The sequence below is a fragment of the Pinus tabuliformis genome, chromosome 9 (assembly GCF_031772625.1).
Source record: "Pinus tabuliformis cultivar Carrire ecotype Pingquan chromosome 9, CPIR1, whole genome shotgun sequence".
In the NCBI taxonomy this organism is placed as follows: domain Eukaryota; kingdom Viridiplantae; phylum Streptophyta; class Pinopsida; order Pinales; family Pinaceae; genus Pinus; species Pinus tabuliformis.
In genome coordinates, this window is record NC_142307.1 from 1710645877 (window position 1) to 1710652928 (window position 7052).

Below are 7052 nucleotides of genomic sequence, written 5' to 3' on the forward strand. Positions count from 1 at the left end.
GAAGGGAAAGGGCTGACTTGGTGATTGGAGGAAGTCTGTGTCTAGGTCAAGGAGTTTTGGATCATCTCATGAAACTAATAAAGGAAGAGTTGTTGACTGGGTTTTTCCCTAGATAGGGGTTTTTCCCTGACTATCCGCCTACATCTATTGTCTTTGATCTTCGTGTTATGATTTCGGTAATTGCTTGATGAACTAAGTTAAAATAAGAACATAAGAAAGTTAATAAGAATAGAAGAATATCACAAGTAATTATCAACATCAAGAAAATATTTCTTCCTTTCTGATTTTCCAACATGAAATCAAAGCTAAGCTGAATAAGAAGGAAAAAGGCAGCTTGAAGATCTAGTGAAAGGAGAATAAAGAGTTTTAAGAAGAATGAAAAGGAGAATAAAGAGTTTTAAGAAGTTTGAACAAGGGTCATTGGGGAAAAGGATCATACAAGATGTCAAGCCTAATATATTCAAGAACAATGTCTAACTCAATGGTTGTGACTCTGTTTTTAATGTTAATAGGGTGTAAGTGTAATTATGTTGAAACTTATCAGAGCTCCAGAGCTCCTTTAGATACAATATAAGATAATATTCTTATAGGCCAAAACAAACAAATCGATGATCTCAAAAGTCTAATAAACAGATAGTTGGTTGATGGTATATTATAAAAGAACATATATCACATTTATACATTTATGTAGATACTTGGTTGATGGTATACATTTATGCAGATACTTCGTTGATGGTATGCAGATATTATACTTTCCCAAATTTCCCTCCCCTCCATTATGTGGTATGAAGATACCATACTTTTTAAAAATGCCCCCGTTATATGATAGTACACAGAAACTAAATTCTCAAAATGCCCTCTGAAAATATGAGACAGAGAGCCTGGTTTTGCAAGCTACTGGAAATAATTCTACCCACATTAATCCTGCAGCTTTTGTCGCAAGATATCATCAGTTGAATGCATTTTCTATCAGAAGTGCTTGGTGTTATTCTGTTGGCTATCCAGTGATTTCATGATGTTGGAGCGCCATTGATTTCTCTTGAGATAGAAGTTGAGGGAGAGCAAGAGGAGCATGGCATTAGACAAGGCATCAAAGAGACATGCACCCATTCTGTTGTAGCCTTCCCTATGGTGAAGTGTAGCGCAAGAAGAGCAACGTAGGCAAGAAACGTGAATGCCAAGTGCACCATCTAGCAACTGGCGAGGAGAGGAGAGGAGAGGACCAGCAACCCCAACCGATGCTGCAATAGAGGAAATACGAATAGACCACGAGATAAAGGACCATGGTGGCGAGGATGGCCACGATCTGCAGTGACTGCGAGAACTCCATCCATGGGTAGCACACGCAGATGATGGTGATGCGGTGGAATACGTGAAGGAAAGTGAGGGGCTTCTTGCAGAGGATCCATATGATCATATTGAAGAGTTGGTGGTACTTTGTGAGGTAGAAAATATATGACCAAAAGAAGACTCTGCCAAAAGGGCACGTGCCCAGTGGGAAACACATAAGCCACTCTGCGGTGCTCTTAAAATGCCTACTCCAAGTCCTTCTCGTCTCCCTGATCACCACTACCGTAGATTCCCAGTAGCCCATGAAAATGGTCGCCGAAACTAGGACCACACAGAGGTTATGAATGGCAGGGATCGGGCCCAGAGGCAACGACCCCTTCTTGGGTATGAGAAAAACCATCAGAAACATAATGAGTAGCAGATAGGAGGCAATGGCCAAAAGGGGAAAAGCCATGTGGAGCCCCAGGTGTTATGGTCCCATCTGAAGTTAGCCACCATGGGTTGCTCTTCTAACAAGTATCTCACTCTGCCCCTTGTATCTCCACTCCATCTCCATGTGGGATCACTAATTTGTTCACAGAAGTGAAATTCAGAACCAGAATTACCTAAGATTGATCCCAACAAACTACAATGCCGATAATACGGAAATGGATAAATACGAAGGTAGTCCAGAAAAATCAATTTTTCTCGAGTTTGGGGAGTATCCTAAGATATGTCAGAGCGTTAAAAGACTTGGAGTTGGAACTTGGAAGGATAGGAAGCATCCATCCCTCGGTAAAATCTAATTTACTCTGATCTATGCGATGCTATTGCAGTGCCAGTAAATAGAACAAAAAATGTGACACCAAAATAAAACTAAACCATGCTGGTGGGTTCAGCGAATTTATGACTGGCCTGAGTCTAGATATTTCTGTTTTCTGCGAGTCGATAGTCCAGATATTTTAAGTGGGAGTGGGACAATGTTGAAACTTTAGGCTGATTGTCACATGGGGACTGAGGAGTATGTCTGTGTCGAACTATTCAATGAAATCACTTGCCTTTTAAGTGAGGGTTCGACGACCAATGTCATGTCTTCCACTTAATCTTGGTTTTTTTGTTTGATTATTAAGTGTTCGTCAAATAATTTTGAAGAGTTTCCGTACGTGTCTGATTGATTATTGAGGGTGTGGGTCAAAGAATTTCGGATAGAATGCCCATAGGGCAACAATGACGTTTTTGTTAGTGACAATGAGCAAAGCTTCACGTAATGCATAATGGATTAGTGTAATATGATAAAGTTGCTTTTGTCACCCTAGAGAAAAATGTGTTTTTCTAAATAGGTTGATTTGGATGTTTTGAATTACATCACAAAAACAAAGATTCTAGTAATTATTCATTTTCATCATACTTCGTGTCAAATAATTTCAATTGGCCGAATGGGAAACTATATAATTTTGAGTATTCGTTGATCAATTAATTAGCCAAATTATAAGTCTTAAAAATTGTAACATTGCTAAAGAGTCTAGTGCATAATCACTATAAAAAAACTATCTATAGTCATTAGATAACTACAAATCTGAAGAGGTGACACGAGCAAGATCTTTCGCACTAGAGCATAGAGGCGTTGACATAATTGGAATGCATGGTATTTTTTTGTTCGATTGAGCTAGACAAGCATCCATTCTATCCATATATAATCGTTGGTTTCTTTGTTCACGTTTCACATCCTTAAGCCTAACAAAGACAATAAACCTTTGATCTCCTTGCCTCCTATTAAGGACCCTACCCAACAAGGTTTTCATTTTCTAGTAGAGAGATGAAGCTTGAAAGTATTGTTTTTTCCTTCTCCTGGTATGGATAGTGTCATGAAAGCACTATCCAACATCCTCCATAAGCTTTATATTAGGAAAATCTCACCTTTATCTAGTTGTCATTGTTTCTAGTTATTGAATTTCCCTGCATGATCTTAGGGGGACGGCTGAATGGAAGGTCTCAGCAGCCTCTTGGGCTTGCTATTGGTCTTGGTTATGACCTTGGGTGCTTCGAACCCCTCTGCCCCCCCTCCCTACTTCTCATAAGTTGTCGTTTCATTTGAACAAACACGAAGTGCCTTCTAGGGATACCACAAAACTGGCCAAGAAAGGAGAATTAGGGGCAAGAGAAAACCAGGTGGATAAACCATAGGTAGAGCATAGGAATAATACTTGATAGTAGCTTGACACTACTCAAAGAAAGAAGAAGCCAACTGGCCAAGGAGGAAATACAGTGAAATGGGTGAGGGTTGACAAAAGAAACAAAGCCCACAACCAATACAGATTAAAGTACCCAAAAACGCAACAAACCAGACTAGACAACGACTGTACCCATATAGAGTCAATACCATAAAATTATGGCCAAAATTATATCTTATAGCTAATCAAAGAGTAGGAGTTACAATAGCAAATATTAAAGATTTCCAAAGTTACCCAAAAAGGAGAGACCATTGAGCTTCGTAAACAGGAGGCCAATACAGATCTATGCACACCATAACTTTTGTAAGAAATGGAGCCTCAAAATTCTCCTAATTGCAACCACCTTAATCTCCCGCCATTCTCTCTTTTCCCAAGCCCTTGTAGAACCTGAACACTTACTTCCTCGACTCAACTTACCAAGAATTTCCCTCTAGCTTTTTGGTCTACTAGAAACACTCTCTTAACTGCCAAGCTACTAGACATCCAAATTAATATTAGGTCGTCACTACACAATGGCCCAAAATCTGCCCAAAAGGATGGCTAATTCACTCTTACAATAGCAACAAATTGGTTCTAAGCGAGGATGCTACATAGGTGGATATGTTGCACCCCTCTTCGCCTACAAATTGTGTGTATCATAGGCAATAGGGGGGATTTATATTGCATGCCCCTACATGCACGAGGGTGGCCACACCATCCCCTCCAATTAATGCTCTTGAAACCACATGGTGGCGAGAAATCCATCCCAAATCTCCATTTTCCTCGGTCGGCAACCCCATCAGGGGAAAATAGAATTTGCAATGTTAAAAATAAATGAGATGTTATTATTTCACAATGTTAAGATTTTTAATAATATATTTATGTTGTAAAATGCTTTCTTCTTGTGAAGTATATGTGCTTTTGGAACCTTTAGATTCCTTAGTACCATTTAGATCCATTTAAGAGCTATGAAATTCTATATGGAACATCCATGTTTTTCATATGTAGTTAGCTCATTTGCTCTCCTTCATTACAAATTTTGGGGTTTGCCTTTCATTAACTATGAAATGCTATATAGATTGTCCATATTTTTCATGGGTGGTTAGCTTATTTGATCTCCTTCATTACAATTTTTGGGGTTTTCCTTTGATTAATGAAGTCATTTGATGCCTTATGCATAGCTTTACATACCTTATCAACTCCATGTTTAGTTTTAATTTTTTTTTGGTTAGCTTATTTTGTTAATTTCATGTTCAATTCTTTGTTAATAAGAGTGAGGTAGTTCTTTGCTTTCTTTTCCCAATACATTTTTAAGGTTAGTTATTTGTATTTTTTTCTCATCCAAGCTTAACCCATTTGAGTTCTTAGTGATGAGGATCATTGCTAGTGATGTCTAGGTGGACCCTTCCATTTAATTTCTTCTCAAGTGGTAGTGCAAAGAAAGAGAACAACAAGGTTCAAGGTGGCCTGAAAATAAAGTAAGGGTTGCACTCAATCCTTTACTTCAGGGGAGTTGGACTAATCCACTTATCCTTTGTCTTCAAATATTGAATGATTTAGTAGTAGCCTATTTTCATTTCAGTCATTGAATAACACACTACCATAAAATGTAGCATCCTAGAGCATGAGAATTTCTTAGAGCAATGGAGTGAGTTAGCACATCTCTTACTCTTAGTTTCTAGTTCATTATTACTTCTATGAGTGAATATATAGAAACTATATGCATGTCGAGAACTTTACAGATCGATGAAGGAATATTAGTAGGTAATGAAGTAAATAGTTTATCATTGTCCCTTGGGGGAATTCCAGCACAAGCAAAATCGCCTGCAAATAGGGGTATTTTATTTAAGGACTAAAGAGGTGTCCTCTAGAGGTTCTTGTATCTCTCTCCCATCATGAGAACTGTCACGCCCATGAGTTGTGCATGCAACGTGCGACGAGTTGGGGCGACGCACCCTCAGTTAAATGCGACGAGCTGGGTGCGACTAGTCGGTGGGCGACGAGTCAGTGAGCGGGCGAGTCGTGTGTGACGTTATGCGACGATGGGACGAGTTGGCGTGCGACGAGCCAACGAAGAAGACAAAATTTGCCTAATTATGGAAATTGTTGAAATATGGCAACAAGAATATTCCAATTTAATTTGTCCTTGAATTAGATTGTGAATTTAAATCGAATTTAGTCTTCACAGCTACTTGGAAATAATTAATTAATTTATTTTAAATTAGTTAGTTGGAGAAATTCAAGTTAGAAGCCTTTCTGAAGTCATGCAAGAGTTATCCCTTAAATTAAGGAGATAAGATTGAGTTATATTTGAGTTGTAATTAGTTAACTCAGTTTACTGAGTTAAGTCCAGTTAAATTAGTTCCAAATTGTTTAAGGAACTAATAATGAGTTAACAGTCAGTTGATGCATTAATGCACTCAACTAGTGCTACTCCAGTTAACTGAAGATTCCCTCATCAAAAACTCATGCATGTCTATTCTGAGAAAAACCCATTTGAGATTAATGTTCAAGGACAGTGTACTATCAGTTGCATGTGTTTTCTCATGGATAAAACTCATGCATGCTGTCAAGGATTCATCCTTGAGGATTGCGCAGTTTTGAAGGCTAATCATCCACAAGGAACAACGCAAGGAAATAGGAGCTTGGAGGGCAGAGAGGAAGGATGGAGAGAAGCCAAGATTTCCTGTGAGCATCTGTGAGGATTGTACTGAGAGCTGGTTAACTGTGAGAGCTAAGGCTTTGTATAATTCCTATGTATTTCCACCATGTATGATAATACAATAGTGTGGGGTTTTTATCTGAGACTTTCCCCAAAGTATTTTCATGTGTATTGTGCCATTGATTCTTCTTCTTCTGGTTATATTGTTCAGCTCGATCTTTAAGCTTCTGCAAATTGATAGTAGAAGCAGGTTATAGTATTCTTCTTTGATTTATATTGCATTATCGGGTTAACCTATAATAGATTTTATACAAGGTATCAGAGCTGTGAACATTATACTGAGAAGAGAATTTGAAGTTTGAATTTCGGGGTTGCATGTGCGAATCGAATTCATATCATGCTTCAAGGTTGGCCAATGGCATTCTTTGGCTTGAGACTTGAGTATGCCTTGCAAGGTAGCTCGAATTACATAGCATGGAAAGATAGAATGGAGGTTGTATTAGAAGACAATGGCTTGAAGGAATTCATTGATAAAAAAAACCCAAAGCCAGCTTCAACTAATGCACAAGAGTTGGCTGAGTGGAAGAAGTGTGTGGCGAAGGCGAGACGGATCATCCTTGAGGGAGTTCGAGACCATATTGTCTCGAGTCTCCATGGGAAGGATACTCCATTTTCAATGTGGAAGACATTGAAGGACCTCTACCAAAACAATAGTGACTAGAGGAAATTGGTGCTCAAGGATAAGATTCGAAGAATCAAGCTAGGGAATGGCGATACTATTTCCACATATCTGAACAAGCTCACCACCCGCATGGATGAGCTTGGTAGTGTGGGAATAACTACTGCTGATGATGATATGGTGAACCTCGCTCTCGTTGGCCTTCCAAAGAGTTGGAATAGCTACCAGGACT

At 38.8% G+C, this 7052-nt stretch overlaps 1 pseudogene; it reads right to left on the reverse strand.

Moving 5' to 3' along the window:
* Window positions 1–969: 969 nt before the first annotated feature.
* On the reverse strand, window positions 970–4684 carry LOC149155540 (fatty acid elongase 3-like pseudogene; annotated as a pseudogene).
* Window positions 4685–7052: the final 2368 nt, after the last annotated feature.